Source organism: Neolamprologus brichardi, chromosome 1 (assembly GCF_056152115.1).
Source record: "Neolamprologus brichardi isolate AB-2024 chromosome 1, ASM5615211v1, whole genome shotgun sequence".
NCBI classification, from domain to species: Eukaryota; Metazoa; Chordata; class Actinopteri; order Cichliformes; family Cichlidae; genus Neolamprologus; species Neolamprologus brichardi.
The window spans coordinates 72,101-99,259 of record NC_142104.1 but is presented as its reverse complement, the minus strand read 5'-3'; the positions used below and the strand labels follow the sequence as shown (position 1 = coordinate 99,259).

Genomic DNA, 27,159 nt, shown 5'->3' with positions numbered 1-27,159 from the left:
CTGTTGTCCATGGTTATCCAAGTAGACTATCACAGCATAATAATATCACATCATTCTCCAGTAACAAGGTTTAACCCAAGGTTATTATCTGAACAAAAGTTTACTGACTTTATTAATACACAAATAGATATTTTTATTGAGTTAAATGAATCTGTTACGCCCCCCAGTCTAGGAGTGTAGAGATGCAACACAAGGGGAGAGAGAGGGCAAGCACCCGCCCTGGTTCCCAAACCAAACCACGAGACGACCCGGTTATGAGTAAAAACTTCAGCAATCAGCCACAGGTTTTATTACAGCCATAAAGGATCAATGTGGAAACATACTTACTACAGCAAGTGATATTAATTCTCAGTTTAAGTCATTTTATGAAAATGTGTGTACTTCCGAAGCCTGTGATGCAGACTTAGTGGAAGATTTTTTCAGTAATTTGGCTATGCTGACTCTGGATGACTCTGATAAATCTAAATTGGAGAACAATATTACACTATCAGAAATAAACGAGGCTATCAAGACATTAAAATCTGGTAAGGCGCACAGCCCAGATGTATTTCCCATCTAGTTTTTTAAAAAGTTTGCACTTAAATTACTCCCTTTACTATTAAAACTATTCAGGGAGGTTTTAGACAAGAAGGCCCTACCTGCAACTATGACACAAGCAACTATTACACTTCTCCTTAAAAAAATCAAAAGATCCCTTGCTACGTGAGTCGTACCATCCAGTTAGCCTGCTGTGCTGTGATTGTAAGTTTCTAGCAAAAGTTCTAGCTGGCAGACTTGAAAGTGTTCTTCCCAAATTTATTCACCCAGATCAGACAGGCTTTGTAGCAGGCAGGCAGATGTCCAGCAATATGCGACGTGTCTTCATTGTACTCTATCAATGTAATAACTCTGAACCTGAAGTGTTCATGTCTCTTGATGCACAAAAAACGTTTGACAGAATAGAATATATAAAAGTTTGGATTCGGGTCAGTCTTCTGTTCTTGGCTTACCATTCTGTATGCAACACCATAAACATCCGTACAAACCAATAAGGTCATGTCTTCTCTTTTCTGTGGTGCGGGACAGTGGTTGCCCTTGAGCCCCCTACTATTTGATATTGCTGTTGAACCTTTGGCAATAAAGATTAGGGACTACAAATAGACGGGCAAGTAAACAAACTGTCCCTTTATGTGGACAACCTCCTTCTTTGTCTTTCAAACAAAAGCACCATGATCTAAATGCTCTAAACCTTATTAAAAAGGTTAGGGAAGTATCTGGCAACAGACTACACTTATCCAAAAGTGTTTTATTCACCAATCAATGAGAAAGCTTGTCAAACTACTTTTAATAGCTACCCCGTCACAGTCAATAAAAATAATTTTGGGTACTTGGGCAATTGTGTAACATACAATTACAATTGCTTATTTAATTAAAATTTCACTAAGGCAGTGGTTCTCAAACTTTTTACATCATTCCCCACATGACAGGTAGAAATATTTTCACACCCCATCCAAACAAAACAATAACAGAAAAGCCTAGTTGCAACTTTATTTAGATAATAAACTCATTCACAGTGAATCCTTCAGTAATTTTTGTTTTAAACAAACAACTTTCATTTCAAATAACTATTTGTAACTTTTGTCACTAGTCTGCTTCATTAGTCTGCACCACTTTTTCAAAAAAGCAACAAGTTAAACAGAATGTGAACATTGCCAAACATGGAAAAATAAAGTTCAGCCTTAGTCTTATTAAAAAAAATGAAATCCAGAAACTTCTGAACGGAGATGGAAGTGATATAATTTACTGATCCTGTTTTTGACTGCAGAGCTGTGGTGGGGCATGGGCTGCGGCAAGGCTGCGGGGGAGACGGACCCACCTTGTAAAGAGACTTTGATGTCCCACAAACTGACTTTTTCAGGTATCTACAAGTACGCAGATATGCAAAGACCAATTCTTGTTTTGTTTTTTCTAAAAAAAAAAAAAAGCTGGATTGATGAATGTTTGGACATGAATCCAATGCATAAGGGCTTGGTGTCAGCCATATATGTCAAGATTGAGGATTCTGTGTCTCCATCACATAGCCATTTGAAAAACGTATGGGAAGAAGAACTGGGGTAAATCTTTATAGATGATGCCTGGCAGGCTGCAATCACAAGAATTCATTCCTCGTCAATCTGCATCAGACATGGAACAGCACAGATTGCATTTATTTCAAAGTAGAACAGCAAGAATGTATCCTGGCGCAGATTCATTATGTACCAGGTGTGGACATTGCCCAGCTGACCACAGTCATATGTTTTGGCTCTGCCCCAAACTTCAAACATTTTGAGAAGTGGTATTTTGAAAAATTTGGTTTATGTGTAAAAGGAATATTAAACTGAGTTCAATAACTGCTTTATCTGGGGTTTTCCCTCTAGGTACATCAATATTAAACACATCAGGTCAATACAATTGTTACGTCTCTCTGCAGCCTCTAATCTGCTCAGTGTGTTCAGCTGGTGCTAATTGGCCACACCTAGTCAGGTGTGCATAAAAGCATACCTGAGGCAAGCTTCCCGGGGAGCTCACTTGTCTTTGCCTTGGTGGCAGCTGCCATTTTAGCCAATCTGGTTTTCCATTTTAAGATAAAACCTCTTCTCACCCATACTCTGGTGTTCGTCTCCTTTTTTATGTTGCGGCTTTTGAGTCGGGTCGTAACACAATAGTATTCATCCCACTACTTGTTTAATATTGTTCAATAAAAGCTGTTTTTTCAGTTATCAAAAAAATAAACATCCTTGTACATATTTTTAGTGTGTCTGCATTTGGATCAATTCCTTGGGTGAACCTTCAGTTCATGACAAAGGTCATTTAAAGGAACTGCATTACGGTACTTAAACTGTTTTTACGAACAAAAGCTTTTCAGTTAAAATAGACTGACACATCCTCCTTAAAGCTTTGTTCTCATGTGGGGTCCCTATTGTCCCAGTCTTTTTTTTTTTTTAATTTAATTGTTTTCCTTTTTGCTAATTTAGAAAAAATATTGCATATGATTTCATTGTTATGCAGATGATTCCCACATTTCCTGAATTCCATAACTTAGGCTTTTAAGCATAAAAAAAAATACCTGCTGTTTACACTTAGCTAGATTAATGCGATGGTGTTGTGTTTAGTATGTTGCTTTGTTTTGGGTTTTTTTTTGCTTGTTTTCTATTCTTTTTCCCTCAACAGGTGATCCCAGAGATATTTTTTTTTTTTTTCCCCTTTCTCACTGTCCCTCTCCCCTTCTGTTTTTCTTTTCCTTCCTCTTTCTTTCTCCCTTTCCTATCCCTCACTCATGTCTGTCCCGTCTGTAACAACTGAAAATAAAATAAATAATAAAAACAAAGGTCGATCAAATGGACCAATACGGCAATGCCATGATGATCCATTTGGCAAAATAAATCCATTGGGTATCCTTGTTGGTCTTCAGACAACAATTCTGACGGCTAAAGAACCAAATGGGACAGGCAAAAAAAAAAAAAATACCCTTGGAAGGAACTTGGGAGTGGTCTTTGCCAGCAGATAAATGCAGTTGTTAAAAATAGTTTCTTTCAACTTGGAGCTCTTGCTAAACTTACTTTGCTTCAGAGACTTTGAAAGGGTTATCCATGTCTTCATTTATCTCAAATATTGTAACAGTCTTCATTCAAGTGTCAGTCTGTCATTGCTTGGCTAACTGCAAATGATCCAAAACACTGCAACGAAGCTATAAATTTGGCACACAGGTGAGAACGCACAGTTGCTTTCTTATATTGGCAGTAGTAAGTTTTAGAATTGATTTAAGATTTTATTGCTTGTGTTTAAGGCATTGCATAGATTGTAGCCTTACTTTTGTGATCTGCTAACCCTGCACACAGGTCGCTAAGGTCTGCCAAGCAAATGCTCCTAACTGTCCTAAGGTCCAGATTAAAACAAGGAGACAGCAGGAGATTAGGCGTTTGTCGTAGCTGCCCCTAAAACCTATTTGAAGGCCCATTTTATTCTTTAGCTTTTAAACTAGACTTAGTGGTTATTTAGTTTTTAATTCATGTTTAATTCTTTTTAAATATTAGTTCTATCTTGTAGAGTTTTATTGTTTTAGCTTCACAGCACTTTAGTCAACAGCTGTTCTTCTTAAACATGCTATATAAACAAATCTGATACATAAATCTGTGGACATATGTAAATAATATTTTGTTTATGTGTCTGTGACTTTGTGTGACTCAAAAACAGTGGGTTTGTTTCAATATGCACACGTTTTTATCATGTCACATCCACATACTCACTAACCATTGCCAGGAGCTGTTTGTTTCTCTTTTAAATGGGCACCACACCTGGATCCTGAGTGGTCATTAGTCTAAGGACCGTCCTTCAGCTGCTCCAAAGGACAACGTGTCAATGAGTAGATTAACTAGCCACTGGTTTTCCCCTGCTTGGCTGAAGGACCTTGAATTATAGCAACTTACACTTTGTTTCAGTCCCATCTATTTCATGGAAAATATCAAACAAATTAGAGACACCATGGTAGATGTTGAGCTTCAGGGGAAAATGTTCCAAACAATTACACAGGTAACTGTGAAAATATGTTTTTGCCAGAAATAGAGGAAATAATTGGCATCTAAGGAACCAAGAATTAATTTTTGTGTTTTCCTAAACTCATATTGTTCTTCAGCACACAGAATTTTTTTTTAACCCCTGTTAGATTGACACTGCATCCTGCTGTTGCTGCCATAAATTGCCAGTTTGGCATTTATTTATTTTTCCTGTGTATCAATTAAAAGAAAGTCACAGTCACACTGGTTAATAGTGTTCATTATACATACACATACACAAAAACCTGAAGCAGTGGGATTCTAAATTGCTTGGAAGGAAATAACTGCGAATTATTATGATGATGTTATGAAGGCCTTTTGGAAGTAAATCTCACCAGCATTATGAGTGCCTGTGCCTCTTGGGCAGTTAGTTGAGCAGCATTTTGACTTTAATATCAATAAGCAGGAACATGAAAGGTACATGTAAAAAAAGTTTGCTTGGTGCATAAAGTATAATCATCATAATTATTATAATCCATCATTGTATTTGATTTGTAAGTATCATAAACCCATATAAGTATTAAAATATACATAGAAAACTTATCAAATGTTTAAACAAGAAAATACATAATTTGAAGAAAACTATTAGCTCATTTTGAATTTAATGCTAGCAATACATCCCAGAAAAGTTGTGGAAAAACATTTTGCAACTAATCAGATTAAATGGCAACAGATCAATAAGATGATTGGGTATAAAAAAAAAAAAAAAAAAAAAAAAAAAAGAGAGAGGAAGAGCTTGTCTTTAGTAGAAATGGACAGAGGCTCACCAGTGTGCAAAAAGCTGCATCTAAGTTGTGGAATAATTTCAGAATAATGTTTCCAAACACAACACTATGAATACTTTGAATATCTGATCCACAGTACATAATATCATCAACATATTCTGAGAGTCTTTGTTGTTACAGGAAGCGGCAGTGCTGCACAATGTTAAAAATGGCCCTGTCCCAAGTTTTTGAGACATGTTGCAGCCATCAAAATGAGTTTTGTTTTCTCATTTACATTTAACATTTTCACATGTTTCTATTGTGAAGAATTATACATGTCTGTATGGCTTTGTAGTCTGAGGTTGGAACCTTCCTTTCATTACGAAAACTATTAAAACAGTGAACACATACAGAGTAATAATTAATTTGAAGAGTTAAGTCATGACTTCTTCAGTAGTTTATTATAGCAGAGACACAGCACTAGTGATAGGTACCAGTGATATCTCTATGGGCTCTGACAGTACACTTGTGTCTGAACTTGTGGTGCTAGACCTAACCCTCACCCACTTTTCTCTTTCTCCTCAACCCCAAACCAGTTGCAGTAGATGGCTTCCTCTTCCTGAGCCTGGTTCTGTTTCTGCTTTTACTTGAGTTAGAACTCTCAGCTTCTGTTTCTTCCCCTTAGATTTTTTTTTTTTTTTTTAAAGCTTCTGTTTCTGTTCTGTCTGCTCTTTATTTCTAGTTCATTCCTTTAAACTCTGCAAATGAATCGGAATCAGTCGTCTTTGTTTCTAGCCATATTGGAGAGCTATTTCCCTTTCCTGTTTCTGTTTTGAGTTTGAGTTTTCACAAGTCTGTCTCTATTGCTCCTGCTCCCAAGGTTTTTCCATTAGGTTCTGGTCCTAAGTAGGTCTCTGTAGTTCCTGGTTTCAAGTTGGTCCCCGTAGCTTCTGACTTGGTCTGCTTTGTCTCCATTGCTTGTCCTACGCTTTTAAACAAGTACCACGGCTATCAAACATTCCCTCACGACCTCTGCTATCAGACTTCACTCCTGGCACTCAGTGGAGTTCCACCTTCATAGCTGGTTATCTGTTCTGCATTGTGGAGTTTCACCTCAACAGATGGCTTCTAGTCTGACCTACAAAGGAGTCCATCTGCCCTGTTCCACCACTAGTGGGTTCTTAGCCACACTGTTCGCCTCACCAGCCAACCTCTGGAAAGGTCTGTTGACCCTGCTCTGCCTCTAGAGGGGTTATACCTTCACTGTCCATCCTCTTGAGGTCCTTCTGGTGTAAACTCTTTTATGCAGATTCAGTTCATGTTGTCTGCCCATATTTGTAAGAATCAAATTATAATAATAAAGTCGCCAATGTTGTGATCACTCAGTTTACACAGCTAACACAATAAACTCGTACTAAATCAGTCAATGGTCACTCTCACAAATATAAATACAACAGTTATTTTGAAGACCCATTTATACACATGCTCTTACAAAAACAGAATACACACAATTATTGAAAATGCACACATTTAGTGTCACCTACAAACATCACAGCACACACACACACACACACACACACACAGAGCATGTGATATCCAGGAGACACAGGGCCTACCTGAGCTCTACTCATCCTGGCCTGTCACTGTGTATGGACCGACCCATTTATCAAGTAATCTGGTGTGGAGAATGGACGGGGTACTATCAGCAATCTACTATTGATCCATGCCTGGGCCCCTGCTATTGTTCATCTGTAGCCCACAACTGGCACCCAGTATTAATGAAAGAAACTAAACAATGCATAGCAATCAGACACCCCCAAATCAGCCCATCGTCCCTCTGTCTGTCTGAGAGAAACAGGACAGGAGCTATTGGATGAAAAAAGAAAGTTTTTCTCAGTTTGGGAGAAAACTTTTGTTATTATGTTTTTCTTTCAGAAGGTGTGAGCAGAGAGAGAAAAACACATTTATCATGTCACAGACGCCTCATATCATCCCTGACCCTGAGCACCAGACAACACAGCTGATATGGAAGGCACCTATTGAATAATGCTCAACGCCATCCTCTGCCTAGGAAATAGAGACATATTCTAAATCTATAGCAAGCAAGCAGCAATATTTCTGTATTTTTTTCTTCTCTAAATATTGACAAGTTACAGATGAATTTGGGATGTTTGATATCTCAAAGAGACACTGGTCAGCTATTTTGAATTTGCCCTCCTGCAGACTCTGTAGAGGTCAAGGAGGCATTTCATTGAGTATTAATGGGGCTTTTTCACCCAGATAGCCAAACATGTTTCTTGCTGTGTCTCTGGTAAAGGTGCATTTTTTAAACTTTAGGTTTTTTTTTTTTACACCTACCCTATTTTGTTTTTCAAGTAAATAATTTGAGATTGGATTTTTTTTACTAGTACTGACAAATTAGTAGCATGGCAGATTAAAATGAGATTAAACAAACAGATAGTAATCAAAAAAATGGAGAACATTTTAAAAGTTGGGATCACTAGCTATTAGAGTATTAGATTATCATTTTCTGCACATGCATCGACTAACATACAGCTTGTTTCAGTTGCTCCTGCTTTTTCTATTTACTTGGTTGTTAATAAAATCCGGTTCATTTTTTAATTCTTTTATTGACCGAGAAAGACCCGACACAGTGTGGTCAAGCTCAAAAAAAAAAGGATCTTTATTGTACATTTCCGGAAACGGAGACCTGTAGACACGAGCACGCACCCATAGGTCTAAAAGCATTGCAAGCCAAATGCATATATATATAGTTCTGCTATACATCACACACAGTTTCGATCTGGAGTGCATTCTGCTTAGTTTCACTTTCTGTCTGCACCTCCTGTGATCTGCAAAAGCATGCAGTTTCCTGTCAGCCTCCGACCTAGTTTATACTCAAAGTTGGCCCTCTCTTAAACTGGAAGCAAACTAGTGTTTGTCTGTTTTAATAGCATTCTTCTCAATCATGTGGAGTCAGAGGAAACTGTGTTTAGCTCCACAGCGAAGGCAACCAAGGACAACAGAAGCCATGTTAATGACTTAATAAAACAAAGTGCTGTTTCAGGTGTTGCTCCCTCAGCCACACCCCATGAAGCCAATGTTCCCGAGGCTGAGAGTAATGTTCAGTGTACTTTGGATTTCTGTGACGTGAAGAATAACACTGTGTGGTACTGACCTAGAAACTGGAAATGTACCCCTAGGTAATGATTCCGCTAGCAGCAATGTAAATGTCATTCATGTGACTAAGTTATCTCACAACAAGCCTGAGACAATGAACTCTGAGTTTAAAGATTCTAAGACCGGAAAACTCAGAGAATCCTGACTCCGGAACTGTGTTCATTAAGAATGTTCACTTCATTGACACTTGTTTAAAAGCTGTGGGCACTAAGGACTGTTTTTCACCTGCCCTCTCAGAGGGTGGAGTTGTGTCCCAGCAGATTGTCACCTCAGGCTTCAGCCCAGCTACCTGCTCAGCTTCCAGGTCAGCTTTCGGCTCAGCCTCCAGCTCAGCTTTTAGCTCAGCCACCTGTGTAGGCTCTGACTCAAACACCTCCATGTCCACTACAGCCATTAGAGCAGTTAGCGGCTCAGCTCTGTGTTCTGCCAGGAGCCTCCATAACTGCTCGTCCTACATCTGCTGCTGGATGCCGGGGTGAGCCAATGCGGCCCCCCGTGGCACCCACGCCGCTTCACGTCTCGCCAGCTGGGGGTTTTGGAGAACCCAGCCAGCTTCATATTTCGTTAGCTGGAGGGTCCGAGGAGCCTGTCCAATGTCCTGTCTCGTCTGGTCCTAACAAGCTACGTCCAAGCCCAGTGCCTGCCAAGCCACGTCCACGTCTTGGTCCACGACTGCATTGTCACCGGCCACTTTACAGGCCATCTGCTGGACTTCTTGGGTGTCATGGGCGGCATCCACAACTGTTTTCGTTTGGACTCTGGTGTTGTCGGCCTTCGGGTAGACCTCCTGAATGGGGGTTGTTGGATTTATATTTTATTATTGTCATTTGTATTGGGAAATATCTAACCATATATGCTTAGAGGTGTATAATCAATTGTGTAGTGATAGTATGAAATCAGAAATCAGAAAGGGTTTTATTGCCAAATGTTGAGCAGGTTTACAACATTAGGAAATTGCTGCGGTACTTAGTGCAAACATACTGTCATATAACGCTTAAATAGACATAAAAATAAGAATTAAAAGTGCTAAGTAGATAGATATATACATGAGTGCAGGTGGTGATGAGTGCCAAACATGGAATGATGCAGTGAACACAGCGTAGGGTCATGTGTTAGTGGTGGGAACAGTCATATGGTTATTGTTCATGAGTCCAACAGCAGGGGGGAAGAAACTGTTCTTATGGCGAGAGGTTCTGGTGCGAATGGACCGGAGTCTCCTGCCTGAGGGGAGCAGGTCAAACAGACTGTGTCCAGGGTGAGAAGAGTCAGCTGTGATCCATGCTGCACGCCCCAGTGTCCTGCAGGTGTACACGTCCTGCAGAGATGGGAGTCTGCAGCCAATCACCTTCTCAGCAGAGCGCACAACACGCTGCAGTCTCTGTTTGTCCCTGATAGTGGCTCCAGCGTACCATACAGTGATGGAGGAGGTGAGGATGGACTCGATGATTGCAGTGTAGAATTGCATCATCGTCCGTGTTGGCAGGTTGGATTTCTTCAGCTGCCTCAGGAAGTACATCCTCTGCTGGGCTTTCTTAATGACGGAGGTGATGGTGGGCTCCCACTTCAGGTCCTGGGTGATGGTGGTACCCAGGAAGCGGAATGAGTCCACAGAGGTGATGAGGGTGTCAGTCAGGATGGTGGGGGGGAGTGGGGCTGTGTGCTTCCTGAAGTCCACAATAATCTCCACTGTCTTCTGGGCATTCAGCACCAGGTTGTTGTGGCTGCACCAGGACACCAGACGTTCAACCTCCCTCCTGTAGGCAGACTCTTCCCCGTCCGAGATGAGTCCAATAACGGTGGTGTCATCTGCAAACTTGATTAGCTTGACAGACTGGTGGGTGGAGGTGCAGCAGTTGGTGTACAGGGAGAAGAGCAGAGGAGAAAGAACACAGCCCTGAGGGGAGCCGGTGCTGATGGTCCAGGAGTCCAAGCCATTCTTTCCCAGCCTCACATGCTGCTTCCTGTCCGTCAGGAAGTCAGTGATCCACCGGCAGATGGGATCAGGCACATTCATCTGGGAAAGCTTGCCTTGGAGATGGTCTGGAAAGATGATGTTGAAGGCAGAGCTGAAGTCCACAAACAGGATCCTGGCGTAGGTTCCTGGGGAGTCCAGATGCTGCAGGATAAAGTGTAGAGCCATGTTGATAGCATCGTCTACAGACCTGCTGGCTCTGTATGCAAACTGCAGGGGGTCCAGGAGGGGGGCCGTGAGGGTCTTGAGGTAGAAGAGAACCAGGCGCTCAAATGACTTCATGACCACAGATGTCAGAGCCACAGGTCTGTAGTCATTTAGTCCAGTGACCCTAGGTTTCTTGGAGACATGGATTATGGTAGAGGACTTGAAGCTGGCAGGCACATGACATGCCTGCAGTGAGGAGTTGAAAATGCCAGAATACACTGAGGCCAGCTCGTTTGCACACTGAGGCCAGCTCGTTTGCACAGTGTCTGAGGGTGGCTCAGACTCTTAAACTGCTTTCTCACATCTGCTTCATGAATATGAAGAGTTGTGGTGGGGGAAGGTGGTGTAAAATCCTCCTTGGTGTGGGGTGTGGAGGGAGGTGTTGAAGGTGAAGTGTTTGATGGTGGTGATGGCTCTATGGAGTCGGGAGAGGTGGGAGAATGAGTGTCCAAAGTGTCTCTATTATTGGGGCCGTTGGAGGTGTGAAGGCTGCTGTGTGATCCTTAGTGGTCTGCAAAGACTTTGTGTACATTCCAGAGTGTTCTGGCATTCACACCCACATACTCCTAGAGTATTTAAAAGTAGAATGGGAGGGAGAGCCTTCAGTTTTCAGGCCCCTCTTCTGTGGAACCAGCTTCCAGTTTGGATTCGGGAGACAGACACTATCTCTACTTTTAAGATTAGGCTTAAAACGTTCCTTTTTGCTAAAGCATATAGTTAGGGCTGGACCAGGTGACCCTGAATCCTCCCTTAGTTATGCTGCAATAGATGTAGGCTGCCGGGGGATTCCCATGATGCATTGAGTTTTTTCTTTCCAGTCACCTTTCTCACTCACTATGTGTTAATAGACCTCTCTGTATTGAATCATATCTGTTATTAATCTCTGTCTCTCTTCCACAGCATGTCTTTTATCCTGTCTTCCTTCTCTCACCCCAACCGGTCGCAGCAGATGGCCGCCCCTCCCTGAGCCTGGTTCTGCCGGAGGTTTCTTCCTGTTAAAAGGGAGTTTTTCCTTCCCACTGTCGCCAAAGTGCTTGCTCATAGGGGGTCATATGATTGTTGGGCTTTTCTCTGTATCTATGAAGCGCCTTGAGGCGACATTTGTTGTGATTTGGCGCTATATAAATAAAATTGAATTGAATTGAATTGAATTGAAATCCTGGGGGCATGGAAGAGGCCGTACCTTCTTTTATTGTTTTATGGTAGGATTAACATATCTATGTCTGTTTTAGTCTAAGTGCCTTTTGTTTAGATGAACTGCTGGACTTCCAGGCCAGCCGGTTTAGGGAAGTCATTTATGGGGTCACATTCTGACCCCCCCACACACACACGCATACTTACACACACACACACGGTACTGTTTGTCACAGAGGACTGGAACAGTGGGGTTTGATTTGTGAGACATGAAACACATTGTGGATACGCATGGTCCTGGGGAGTTTGAGACGCACAGAAATGGGATTAACAATGGAGTCTACTTCAAATGGCCCAATAAAGGTGGGGGAGAGATTCTGTTCTGAGAGGCCCGCTGGGCCTCCCGTATGGCAGACTCAATCTCCCATGACAGGACTCCGATGATGCATGTGGGAGGGAGAATGGGAGACTCACGGGTGTGATCCTCTGAGGCAGTGAATTGGCGGGAAAGGGCATCGGGTTTCACGTTCCGAGAACCGGGCCTGGAAGTGATGGTGAAGCAGAATCTGGTAAAGAATGGAGCTCACCTGGCTTGTCAGGCATTTAGCCGTTTAGCTGACCGGATGTATTCAAGGTTCTTGTTGTCCGTCCATACTACAAAAGGTTCCTCTGCGCCTTCTAGTCAGTGGCGCCACTCCTCCAGGGCAAGTTTAATTGCCAGCAGTTCCCGGTCCCCGATATCGTAGTTCTGCTCTGCGGGACAGAGACGACGGGAGAAATACGCACAAGGGTGGAGCTTACCCTGTTGTTGTTGGAAAGAATGGCTCCAACTCCTACATCCGAGGCGTCCACCTCCACAATAAAATGCCGCTTGAGATCTGGTTGCCGGAGGATGGGAGCTGAAGCAAAGCGTTTCTTTAGCTGGGTGAAGGCCTCCTGAGCTTGATCATCCCAGCAGAAAGGTACCTTAGGGGAAGTTAAACGGGTTAGCAGCAAAGCAATCTTGCTGTAGTCACGAATGAACCTCCAATAAAAGTTGGCAAAACCGAGGAACCGTTGAAGCTGCTTACGATTAGGTGGAGTGGGCCAGCCCAAGACTGCTTGTACCTTAGCTGGATCAGCTCTTAAATTGCCCCGTTCAATGTAGCCCAAGGATGACACAGTACTCACATGAAACTCACACTTTTCTCCTTTAACAAACAGGCGATTCTCGGGGAGGCGTTGCAGGACTTGTCTGACATGGCGTACATGATCAGAGAGAGAGCGGGAGAAGATGAGGATGTCATCAAGGTACACAAACACAAAACGATTGATGAAATCTCGGAGCACATCATTGACTAGACCCTGAAAAACAGCGGGAGCATTAGATAGTCCAAACGGCAAAAAACAAGTATTCAAAATGGCCCAGGTGCGTGTTGAAGGCTGTTTTCCACCCGTCTCCCTTTCTTATCCTGACCAAGTGGTAAGCATTTCGCAGATCGAGTTTAGTGAAAATGGTCACCCCCTGCAGGAGTTCAAAAGCGGATGATAAGAGTGGCAGAGGGTATTTATTCTTAATGGTAATGTTATTGAGGCCCCAGAAATCAATACATGGCCGAAGGCTTTTATCATTCTTAGTCACAAAAAAGAACCCAGCAGCCACGGGGGATGAAGAGGGGCGAATCAGTCAATTAGCCAAGGATTCATTAATGTACTTCTCCATGCGTTCAGGTTGAGAGAGGCTGTATAAGCGACTGGTGGGAAGAGGTGCACCTGGGAGCAAATCAATACTGCAATCGTATGGGCGGTGAGGAGGAAGAGAGCGGGCTCGGTCCTTACAAAACACTTGCTTGAGATCATGATACTCTGACGGTACGGCTGAAAGGTCAGGGGGCTCATGTGGTTGTGGGTTAGATGTTTTTACGGGAGTAGCCGCTTTTAAACAGGTCATGCGGCACTCCTCACCCCACCCCAGAACCTTCTCCTCCTTCCAGTTGAGTATGGGGTTATGCTGGCGCAACCATGGATATCCCAGCACTAGGGGTGTGAGAGGAACTTGAAAGACATAAAACTGTAACATTTCAGTGTGATTACCAGACAGAGTTAGGGACACGGGTTTTGTAACATGAGTTATATTGGGGAGACGCTGACCATTTAAAGCGGTGACCTGTAATGGGTGGGGCAATGCTTGTGTGTCAACTTTGAGTTTGAGAGCCAGGGAAGCATCCATGAAGCTCTGCTCCGCCCTGGAGTCAATCACCGCCTGAAGGGAGTGGGAGGCAGCGTGGAGAGTAGCTTTAGCAGCTAGCATGACACGTGGAGGAGAATGTGAAAAAGAGTCCTCGCCCACCCGTATCCTCCTTTCTACCGGTGGGCGTGATCTTTTGGCCGTGCTGGACAGACAATGGCGATATGGCCCTTGCGGCCGCAGTGAAAGCACTCACCGGTCCTCCATCTGCGTGCTCTTTCCTCTGGGGAGATTTGGGAGCGTCCGATCTGCATGGGTTGCTCATGCTCATCGCCGAGATCCACATCCCGGTCGCTACTTCCGCTTCCGCTCACCCCACGGGCCTCTGGGAACTGTAGTTGCTGGCGCGGCGACGCGCCCTCAAATGTTCATCTACATTGTTTTTATTGATATGTTTATTGATTAGCATTTAAATATCTCAGTGAAGACAGAACAAAGATTTACCACAAAGCAAGAAAGCATGAAACAAGGCTAATCAAAAGGTATTGGCTGAAGCATTTGCTTATTACGCCAACCCTTTTAACAAAAGATCTTTTAGCATGCAGCTCCTGTACACAGGGCTCGAAGCAAATAATAAAATTCAATTCAATTCAATTTCATTTATATAGCGCCAAATCACAACAAATGTCGCCTCAAGGCGCTTCATAGATACAGAGAGAAAAGCCCAACAATCATATGACCCCCTATGAGCAAGCACTTTGGCGACAGTGGGAAGGAAAAACTCCCTTTTAACAGGAAGAAACCTCCGGCAGAACCCGGCTCAGGGAGGGGCGGCCATCTGCTGCGACCGGTTGGGGTGAGAGAAGGCAAACAAAGCAAAAACAAAACAAACAAACAAACAAACAAGAAAAAACACCACCACCTTAGTAAGTAACTACATCAAAGCAAAAGAATCAAGAGGTTTTCTGTTTTTTGTTTTTGTTTTTTTTTTTTTTGCTCTTTTCATTCTTGATATATATATTTTTCTAATACTCTATTTTTAAACATATTTTTAAACAAGGAAAATGAACTACACCTTTTTAAATCACTGTCATAACTATTCCACAGGTTAACTCCTCTAACAGAAACACATCTCTGCTTTATATTTGTCCTTATCTTGTTTTTTTTAAAGAAATCTGTTCCCCTTAAGTCATATTGACTCTCTCTGACTTTGAACAGCTTCTGAGTACTGGGGCAAAGCAAGTTATTTTGTGCTTTATACATTATCTGTGCCATTTTATATTCAACTAAATCATAAAATTTCAGGGTATTCAGATTAATAAACAAAATGTTAGTTGGTTCTATATAGTTTGATTGGTTTATAATTCTTATAGCTCTTTTTTGCAACTTGAAAATAGGAAGAGTGTTCGTTTTATATGCATTACCCCATATCTCCAGACAGTAAGTCATACATGGAAGCAACAGAGTACAATAGAGTGTGTATAATGATTTTTTGTTCAGGACATGCTTTGTTTTATAGAGAATAGCAATGGTTTTTGACATTTTTGTTTTCACATGGTTTATATGAGACTTCCAACTCAGCTTATCATCAATTATCACTCCAAGAAATTTATTTTCGTACACTCTTTCAATTTCAATTCCATTAACCCTGATTTAAGATACATTTTTCATTTGTCTAGTGCCAAAAATAATCAATTTTGTTTTCTTTATATTTAATGATAACTTATTTACATCAAACCAGTTTTTTAATATATGTAACTCCTTTTCCGCTGTAGTCAGAAGCTGTTCTAGGTTTTTACCTGAGCAATACAGAGTGGTATCATCAGCAAACAATACACATTTTAACAGTTTGGAAATGCTACATATGTCATTTATGTATAATATAAATAATTTAGGGCCCAGCACAGAGCCCTGAGGAACACCACAAGTTACCTTCAACTGCTTAGATTTTACATTATTGAATTCGACATATTGATATCTGTCATCCAGGTAACTTTTCATCCACTTGTATGCTAACCCTCTTATGCCATATCTTTCTAGTTTATTCATTAATATAGAATGATCAATCGTATCAAACGCCTTTTTTAAGTCTATAAAAACACCAACAGTATATTCCTTATTATCTATAGCATTAGATATCCCTTCTACAAGTTCCATCACTGCCATCGAAGTGGACCTTTTCACTCTAAAGCCATATTGGTTATCACTTAGGAGATTATGCTTCTCAATATATTTATCAAGTCTATTAACAAATAACTTTTCTAAAATTTTTGAGAACTGTGGGAGCAGTGATATTGGCCTATAATTGGTAAACTGACTTCTCTCTCCGTTTTTATGGATTGGAATAACTTTTGCTATTTTCATTTGTGAGGGAAATACACCAGTTTGAAAGGACAGATTACAAATGTATGCGAAAGGTTGCACTATATATTCTATAATACTTTTAACTAATATCATGTCAATACCAAAACAGTCAGTGGACTTTTTATTTTTAAATGTCTTCACAATGTTAATTATTTCTCTATGAGTTACAGCACCAATAAACATGGAGGACACATTCTGAGTAATATGTTTATTTAGGTCGTTATTATTTCTTGTCTCTGGAATTTCTTTTGCTAAATTAAAGCCAACATTTACAAAGAAATCATTAAATTCATTTGCAATGTCTTTAGTTTTATCAAGCACAATATCTTTATCTTTTTTAAAATAATCTGGATAATTCTTATTTTTTGAGCCCTTTTTGATTATACTATTTAATATCCTCCATGTTTCTTGTGTGTTACTTCTACTTTGCTCCAATAATTTGTGGTAATATTCTTTCTTACTTGTTCTTATAATATTTACTAATCTATTTTTATATAACTTGTACTTTATTTCAGCATCTTTTGTCCTCTGTTTTATGAATCTCTTATATAGATTATTTTTCTTTTTACATGCATCTTCTATCCCCTTTGTGATCCATGGCTTATTTGATCTGTGATGCTGTTACGGCTGTGGCAATGTGTGGGCTGTTCTGTCTTTGTCTCTTTGCTGTGTTTCAGACTCTTTGCAGGTCCCTCCCCCCAATGAAGAGTAGTGAGCAGCTGATTGGACCGTGGAACACGTGACAGTGTTCAAAAAGCCGCTCTGACAGCTCCCGCCAGAGAGAGAGAGAGTGTGGAGCGAGCGAGCAGCTTGACAGCCGACGCGGTCCTGACCCTGGTTACCAACCTATACGTTTGTTGTACATTTGTGTGAGCGTGCTCTGTGAGAGCCGCTCCGGCTGTGCTAACTTAGTGCTTCGGCACCGTTAGGCTGAAGCGGAAGGGGTGAGCCGCCTTTTTCTTTGGGGACAGTTTTCTCCTGTTTTCCGGGTTAGGGAGCGAGGGCTAGTATCGTCATTTGTTTGTTCTGTTTTCTTTCGTAGGGTTTAGTTAGTTTTCTCTGGTGGGACTTAGTTGGTTTTGTTTATTATTTTGGCCTGGGTTCACCCTGGAGCTGTGCTTCATCACCGTCAATAAATCACATTTTTTACTCACAACTGTTTCGGATGTTTGGCTTGGGAACCAGGGCGGGTATTTGTCTCTCTCTCTCCTCCAACCTTATGTGCGTCTCTACACGCCTAGATTAGGGGCGTAACATGCTTTCTAGTGATTTTCATTAAAGGACAATGTTTTTCATATAGTGAAATTACAGTTGATAAGAATGCATCATATGCACTATTTGAATCTTCATTTGCAAAAACCTCATTCCAATTGTGTTCCTTTAAGTCCACCTGGAGGGCAGCAATGGCTCTTGTTGTTCTAAGTCGTATCATATCAAATATTTGATTCTTTTGTTTAGTTTTAATCCCAAAATAATTTTGAAAAATTGCAAAAACAGGAAGATGATCGCTTATATCAGTTATAAGAAGTCCACCTACTATTTCATGGTCAATTTTATTTGTGAATATATTATCTATCAATATAGCTGTATCAATTGTTATTCTACTTGGTTTTATAATTACAGGGAAAAGGGAGTTACTATACATTGTATTTATGAAATCTGTTGTTTTCTGATGTCGATTTGGGTTTAGCAAATCTATATTAAAATCACCACAAATTATTTGCACTTTTTTATCATTTAGGTTGCTAAACATAGCAGCAAGTTTTTCATTGAATGTCTCAAGGCATGAACCTGGTGTCCTATAGATGCAACTTATAATTATATTGTTAGCTTTTTCAACATGGATTTCAATAGTGACACATTCCAATACGTTATCTATGGTGCTTGACATACATTCAATCAGACTACATTTCAAAACTTTATCTACATATAAGGCAACACCGCCTCCTTTTTTATTCACCCTGTTCATTGTAAATAATTCGTATCCTTCTGGTCCCATTTCACTAATTTTCTCATTATCGAGCCATGTTTCTGATATTGCAATTATATTAAACTTTTTTAACTTACTTAAACATTCTGTAATTTTAGAAAAATTTTTATACAGGCTTCTACTATTGAAATGTATGACCGACAATGCATTTGCCATTTTAATATTCATATTGAATTGGTCATCCGTATAGTACTCACAAGTATTATTGGTGTTATTGTAGAAGTGGGTATCTGGGTCAATGTTACTTTCAGGGTCATGCATGTTGTGCTCTGCATAGTTAAACATTTTGAAGTTCGTTTTCTCAGCGTGTGTGGCAAAATAACCACCTTGACAGTCCTTTTCATAATCAAATTCTTCCTCTTCAATATCTCTGAATGGAAACCTATAATCTGTGTTCAAACTTGTCATTTATGTGTTTTTGTTTTTGTTGTTGTTTTTTGAGCCGTAAGGCCAGAAACACTTTCCATACCCATTGTTCATTATCCAATCGTCACTTTTCCAATAGATTCCAGAGCAGATTCCTGATTATTTATATTGCTCTAAGTCTTTGAGTCCTCTTATCATCACTGATACATTAACATTAACACTTAAGGTTATCACTTCTGACAGGGTTTTGGGCAGCTCCCCCATCAGTGGTTCGCTCTTGAGTTCGTCACAAACATTGTTCAATAAAGTACTTATCAGCGCAGGCTGCCCCCATCCAGTATCCTCCGCCAGTGTCCGAAGTCCGCCATACACCGTCTTCCTTGTTTTAAGTTCAGCAAATGGTGGCCCGCTGTCTCTGCTCCGGTGCCCCTTTCAAACAAACTTTTAAACTTTGAGAGAAAATCAGCATAGGCAATCTCACCAGCAAACGGCTCCGGTGATGGTAGAGCTCGTTCTGGAGGCTCTGCGGAAGCGGGGGTTGGTGGCATGGAGGGTTCCGGGGTTGCCGGCTGTGAAGGGGCAGACGGGGGAGGCATAGCGGGACCTGGCAAAGGTATGTGCTGAGTGAGAGCCTGAGTGAGTGCGAGCAACTGATGGTTAGTGTGTTGTAGCATCTGCTCGTGTAGCTCCAACAAGGCTTCAGGAGAGGGGGTGGGTTGCTGAGCCGAGTCCACTGGATCCATGGTATGGCTGGATTGTTATTGTCACGGGTTGCTCTGAGGATCCACTCGCAGGACTCCGGAGTTGTGTTTTAACAGAGACGGTTTATTTACAAGATCTTCACAAGTGTATTTACAGACAGTGCGAGGATAGAGCTATATAAAAAGATGTGAGAGGCAGGGTTCCAGGGCTCCAGGGAAAACAGGGGAATCACACATGCGCTCATTCCAACGTCTCTCTCTCCACTAGTGACCAGTCACTCCTTCCACACTCCACATGGGGAAACACGGGGACGGGTCCGGGGAATCTAGAACACAGAGATACATGTTAACTTTCTGAGACAGAGGCACGGGAAACTTGGGCTCGACGTGTACTGACTAAAGTCTTTACAACAATCCAGCGTTGAACAGCTGACCTCCTCCCTCCAAAATACCAGCTGGTCTGATGAGGCCCAGGTGTTCCCAATCCCGGAAGGCGTGGGCGGGGGGGTAGCAGGAGGAGAGAAGCTGCAGAGAGGCGTGTAAGACTGCAACTCTGCTTCCTGGTCCCAACTCTGGATAGTCATATTTTGGGGGGTTTAATGAATTTGTCCATATTTCTAGAAATGAGAGCTGCTCCATCCAAAGTGGGATGGATGCCATCTCTCCTAACAAGACCAGGTTTCCTCCAGAAGGTTTGCCAATTATCTATGAAGCCCACATCATTTCTGGGACACCACTCAGACAGCCAGCAATTTAAGGAGAACATGCGGCTAAACATGTCACTCCTGGTCTGATTGGGGAGGGGACCAGAGAAAACTACAGAGTCCGACATTGTTTTGGCAAAGTTGCACACCGATTCAATATATTGATTTTAGTGACCTCCAACTGACGTAACCCGGTGTCATTACTGCCGACATGAATTGTAATTTTACTGAATTTACGTTTACCCTTAGCCAGCAGTTTTAAATTTTCCCCAATGTATCCTGCTCTGGCCCCTGGAAGACAATTGACTATGGTTGCCGGTGTCTCTAGCTTCACATGTCTCAGAACAGAATCACCAATTACCAGAGTTTGACCCCCGGCAGGTGTCTCGCTGAGTGTGGAAAAACGTTTAGACATATGAACAGGTTGTCAGTATACCTGATGCCTCTGTTTAAGACATCGTGTCTCCAGGACAGAAACAACTGAATTATGCTTCTAAAACGACTTCGGCTCTTTGCAAGCCGATAGCTAGCCAAGAATCCTGAGTGACCCTAAAGTTGAGTTAAGAACAATCCCAGCCCAGGATCACAGTAAGGTGAGCCATCATTTGTGAGCTGTGGTGAAGCCAGCCGCTTTTGAGCTTCATCAGGTAACAAATAGATGAGCAGTCATATTTCGACAGTAGAATCATTGGGGAAGTGTCTTTGTGCTGGTTTTCACATTTGTTTTGTGCTGTTGGCATTGTGTTCATACCTAAATACTAAGAGAAAGATCATATGTGTGTCCTTATCAGGATAGAAATTTGTGTTGGTGTGTGGGATTGTAGCCTGTGTTATTTCAATAAACACTGTTAAATGTGCTTGCTGTCCAGTCCAGATTTTTTGTAAATGGCCTGCGGCCGCGTTGTACGAGGTTCTGTGTTAAAACTAATACTCTGCATACAAAATTTCTTCCTAAAAATTATTGTAATAGATATAATGACATTAGAATAGAATAGAGAATAGAATAATCCTGTAATTGTCCCACAAGGGGAAATTTGGCTGTAACAGACAGAATACAGACATGCGAAAAGGACTCAGAAACAACTCCAGATATCTAGTCACTTTGCTAGGTGACTGACACTGTATAAGCATTTACATTCCGCCGCTTGGATTCGCGATCTCGTTCTTTCAGTCACTACCTCACAGCTTGTGACCACAGGTGAGGGTAGGCGCGTAGATTGACTGGTAAATTGAGAGCTTCGCTTTTACACTCGGCTCTCTCTTCACCACAACAGACCAGTACAGCCGGTACGTCTGCGAACCGTTCCAAGGCGAGCTGGAGGCCATCACCTGATGAAGCCAGCACATCATCTGCAAAAAGCAGAGGTGAGATCCTGAGACCTCTAAAGTGAAAGACTTCTGCCAATTGGCTACGCCTACACTGTTAGCCTTTGCAGTAATTTCCATAGCTTAGTACTGCAAAATCAACAGTAAAAAACTGTTTGCAGGATGTTAGCAGTTTAGTACTGTAATTTGCATGTAATTGTGGGAAAATTCCATGAGATTACATTATTATTACGGTAACTCACCATACTCATGGAAACAGCTGTAAAATACAGCAAATGTAACAATTGGTGATGTTACTGAGATTATACTATTACACCATCCAGATTTCTGTTGTTTTCTACTGTAGATCTGAGAGTAATTACTTAAATCCTCATTCAGAGTGTATTACTATAAAATGTGATTCACTGTGAGAGTAGTATAACATATAAACTACAATATACAGCATAATTTTTAACTTAAGGAGTAATTTGCAGCCACACTAAAATTTAATTCCTTGAACTGAATGGAACCCCATATATTAATAAATATATTTGTTTATTCAAACAATGTGAAACATTATTACAGCCCACTTTGTATCAAACAACCAGTCTCACGCTTACCAAAAAGAATATTTAAGTATAAGTATACTTTAAAAACTAGAAAACAAGCAAGTATACCTTTAGTTTACTTTGTATGTATCTTCTTCCTTTTTTAGACCAAACTACATTTAAGCATACTTTAAGTACAGTTAGAAGTATACAGACAAGTATAAGTACATTTAGTCTATACTTGTAGTATAGTAGTGCTTGTAGTATATTATGTAGTATGTAATTTATTTGAAGTATACCTGAGGTTTACTAAGAAGTACAAAGAACTACCCAGCATGCATTGCAGTGCTGTGAAATTAAAACAACTATGAAACAAATGATGTTTTAAAACAAGAATCTGTCAAACATTCTTGTGTAATGTATTTTACCTTTTGAACAGAGTAAGTGGGGTAAATCATTAATTTAAAAAAAAGAAATTGTTCAAACCGTGAGTGAAAAGGGTCAATAGTTAATAAACCTCAACTCTCAAAACACTTTCTCACCTGGTCACAATATAATTCTGGTGCTTGAACTATGGGTGCAGTTCTTTATAAATGAAGCCTTCTGATAGTTAGAACTGTTATCTGATATCTGGGCAATGAAGAGATTTGTTACATGTGAAAAATATGTTTCAATTGCATTTTAATTACTGTTTTTCAATCAGAAGTAACTCAAATATAAACTAAAAAGTAAATTAATAGTATACTTGTAAGGTTAGTATTGTGATAGAGTCGAGTATATTTTAATTGTACACTTGTAGACATGACATTATGCTAGTACATTTATGGTGAACAAAAAGTACATCTAAGAGTTAATTTCAAGAATACTGTTATGTACTAAAACGGGGGCCAATATAGTCCCAAGAAGCATTATTAGTATACATACTAGGTAAGGTATACTCTTCTTATTCTTTCTTATACTGGACCTTCATTTGTTTTGTATAAGGTGGTACTTTTTAAGACACTTCTGCCTAACTACAGTGAACTAACCTAATAATATGCTCTGGTCGTCATTTTACACAAGTTAAGGTGTCACATCCATGAAACCTACACCACTAAACAGCATCAGTCCTACAACTTCACTCTCAAAATTAATAAATTCTGGGACATCAGAAACTGTATTTTTAGCGCATGCATTTTGTTGCAGGCCAGACTGCTATTAAATGCACTCTCCTAAAGAAATAATTCCTTTGTAGCACCACTTCGTCTTGGTTCACAAGAGATGTCCTGGATATACGTGATAATGTAACACGGGTGTTTATGTTTGTTCATGTTTAGCGCGTTGGGTTGTTACGTTTTTAAAGCTTTTTAATGTGTCAGGTGCGATAGCCGACACCACACCTTCACCTGACGTATGACGCAGACGTCGGGTATTCACTTTCAAAACAACAATGGGGATAGAAAATATTGCTCGATGTGGTTAATGCTCCTTTTGCTGGTTGCCAACCACCATTAAATAACAACAAGAAGAAAATATTGATCTGCTTCTCTTAGTTTTGCACAACATGACCATCAACTATTCTGTGCCACAGATCCAGTTCGCTGCAGCACAGAGTGATGATGACACGGTTAACATGTGCAACTTAGAAGTAGTCAGAGGTAACTGGATGTTCAATAGGGTTAAATGCAAGGTTGATTGGATTATATCTTACTAACTCTGCTAGACTCCAAAATGCTCATCCATGCGGGAGTATCTAAAAATTAAATGAAACCACTTACTTTTCCCTAAAACGGACTGACATGGGACACATTAAAGTTGGATCGGAACCAGCTAATCAGTCTGAAGGTAAGTGTTTTTTTTTCCACTTATTCGAGAGAAGTCCGAAATGCATTCTTATTACTGTTTGTTTTGACTTTTAAGATACCCTACCAGGACATTTTCATTCAAATGCTAAGACAAAATGTCAATATCTATGAATGCGGAGACTCAAAAGACTGGATAGGTAATAGTTGCCGATGGATTTATGAGACTTGATAGAAATTTGGACGTTTGCAACAGGTGTATCGGTGAGCTACCGAGGTTGCGCCCAAATGCTTAAAGCTGTTAGCTGGTCAGTGTTTTCAGGTGTGCTTGTACTACCTGTATGGTGCGGAGTGCTGACTAAGTCATGTTAAACCCATTAAAGCGTCGAGCTCAAATAACTTTTCATTTTTGTGCACTGCTCTCTTGTCGGCACACATTTTCTGTTTATTAAAGCCTTTTGTGAATAATTTTGATCATGTAAAAACTGGGAATTGGTCCCTATTGACAATACTGTTATTTTTTGCATTGCATATGTCATTCAGGAAAGGTAATTGGTCACTGAACTTTTTACAACTATGTGTATTTCTAAATTTTGTGGCTTCAGTGCACGCAAATTTATATTGTTCAGTTTGCATGTTAAAAGCCACAAACATGTAGCTAACTATAGGCTTTCTTGTGGAACTGAGAACTGCCCTGCCACTTTCAGAACATTTTCTGCCCTTCATTCACATATGCCTAGAAATCACAGAACCAGAAGGGAGACCACTGAGGAGGAGTTTTATAAGTTCACTGGTGACCTCGGCTGTCAAGTTCCTGGATGTGCGTATGCTGCACAAAACTTCACAACTCTTTGTGCCCCTCTCAGAATTCATATCAAAGATGGGGGGAAAGTGTTATGTCCATTTGAAGGTTGCTCTGAATACTTCAGTGTCCGAACATCATTTTCCAGCCATATTTCTTGAAAACATAAGTAGACAGTTCAGCAGTCAAGTCAACAAGAAATTGGGGGATTTGCCATAATACAAGGACGGGACACAGTTAACCCTTTAAAACCGATCGGAGTGGGCACGCTCTGTTTTGCGTAACTATTTTTAAATCGCGGTAGCACTGCAGCCACATAAGCTAGCGTAATAATTTTTTTTGCATATGAAACCGGAGGAGATGTACTTACATCTTATGCCATCAGCTTGTCCTAGGTCACAGTTTCCTTCCACATATAGCTTTGCAAAAACTGCATAAAAAGCACTTGCAGCAACACAAACATAATATTCCAGAAACATGCTTTGCCGATCCGATCAGCTGTTCATAACACTTCCTACGTTGGAATAGACGTCAGAGCGAACCTTTGCATGTCCGCCATTACCTTCCCGAAACCGGAAGTGATGTCATTTTTGCGGAAATGTAGTCTTTTACCATCAGGGCCTCATGAGCCTATACTGGTGTTTTTAAAAGTTTTCTTTGACTTTATGACTTTCTGTGTTGTTTCTGGGATGCTTAGGACTCAAATTGCACTGCTGGAAAAAGTTTATTTTGATGCATATGCTGCTTTTTTGCAAATCTGCACTATAATATTTATTTTCGTTTTTCCTGCTGTATATAAAAATTGGTGTATTTCAAAAATAAAACTATGAAGACACTCAAAATAAATTTTCTGTGGTGGGAAACTATTTTGTGCAACTTTTTTGTATTTACAGTTTTCAGGAATAAGCCTCTTAAATTTCTCTAACTAGAAATATATGTTAAAAAAACAAAAACAATTTTCAATTTTTTTGTATTTATTGCACTTTTTTGCAATTTATGTAATTACTATGCACTTAATGCATACATATTATTAAAATTTGGGCTATAATGGTTGTATTGATGTATAGCAACTTGAAATGCTCCCAAAAATGGCTCCACAGCATGTAAACATATAATATAAGCTCTGGCGGACTTGGTTCTATGGTAGGTCTTAAAGGGTTAAACTATTAGCAGACAGTTGACGTTGTGTCATTTAAAAATGGAGGCTAAAATGCTCTTGCCAACCAGCACTATACAGAGCATCATAGAGGAATTTCAGGATCTTTGCAGCTGTGCAATGCACGAAACAAAAGTAGACACCGAATCTAACACTATCTCTCTTTTTTTTTAGATGGCAGACCAAAGAATTTGAATGACACCATTACTCTGGAGCTTGGGAATGATTTCCACTCCAACTGTCGCATGCAATCACAAGAGGAGACAGAGGTCATCCAGGGGACAGGAGAAGTATGGTTAGAATTGTTGTGGAGGCCATGCAAGTTCACTGCAGAAACCCTAAACGTGCATCTTGTGAAGAGGTTGCTAAGATCATTGTAAACAGATACCCTCAAACGTTTGCAGATTTTCCTGAAAAGGGAGAAAGACTGGGTTGTGGACATTATTCACTACTAAGAAGCATCAAATCTAGAGTTGAACATGTTAATCGAGATAATACAACACATAGACTTCGTCAAACAAAGAGAACCAGGAATGAGGAAGACTGCAGTCCAAACAGTAATGTAACCTCATCTAAAAAAGTTAGATGCCTTGTGGATAGCTATGGTTGTATAAATTGGCAGCCAGTTGAACTTCCTGAGGGGGAAATGGCAGCTTCTTTAGAGGAAAAGAAACACATCTTGTTAACAATTTTTAATTCAGAAGGACCTGGAGCTGTGGAGAGACCTGATGTGGATGACTTCATGTGCCTCACATATATTTCTCAGCGGCAGCTTATCAACAGTTGTCCCTCACTTTCAATAGCTGAAATTCAGGAGCAGTGGCCATTCTTGTTTACTCGGAAAGGTCTTTCGAACCACTTTTCCAAACTCACAGGCATTGATATCAGTGACCGCTTAGGTCAGGCCCTCATAACCAAAGGCAGAAGGATTATTAACTATTTCTCCAGCCAGAAGCTCAAATGGAACCTTGGTATAAGGACACTCATCCAGCAAATAGAAAGTGAGGAGTTTTGACCAACAACAAGGTTGGCACAGCAGCCATACTTCTCATGATGAGGTATTACAAGGAAGATGAAGACTCCCTCTTTGTCTTAGCAGATGTAAGCTTTTTTTCATACAGCTCTATGTTTAATGCTGTTGCTTGCTGTCCTGTTATATGTTTTTATTTGTTACATAAAATGTCTTGGTCCTTTTTCTGGCAGGAAACATCTACCAGGATGTCCCTTTAAGCAGAGAGCAACCTGCCCATCACCCCAGGGCTGATTATGCTTGGTAAGAAGTCATTTATGAAATAGAGCTGATTAGACCATATTAAAATTTCTGTTTGGCACAGGAGCTTTTCATGGACACAGGTATGCAGTCTCTGTTTTGTTAGCTCAAATTTCTGTAATTTCTTACTGAATTTGAGTGGAGAACTTCAAATTAGGTAACTGTTTTTTCCATTTTTTAGTGAATTTCTTGTATAATTTAAGTGACCAATGTGTTGTTACCTGTGTCTCCACAGAT

The 27,159-nt window shown here is 40.6% G+C and overlaps 1 pseudogene; it reads left to right on the top strand.

Annotated features, from left to right (window-relative positions):
• The first annotated feature begins 23,456 nt into the window (after window positions 1-23,456).
• LOC118456067 (uncharacterized) lies at window positions 23,457-26,785 on the top strand (annotated as a pseudogene).
• The last annotated feature ends 374 nt before the right edge of the window (window positions 26,786-27,159 follow it).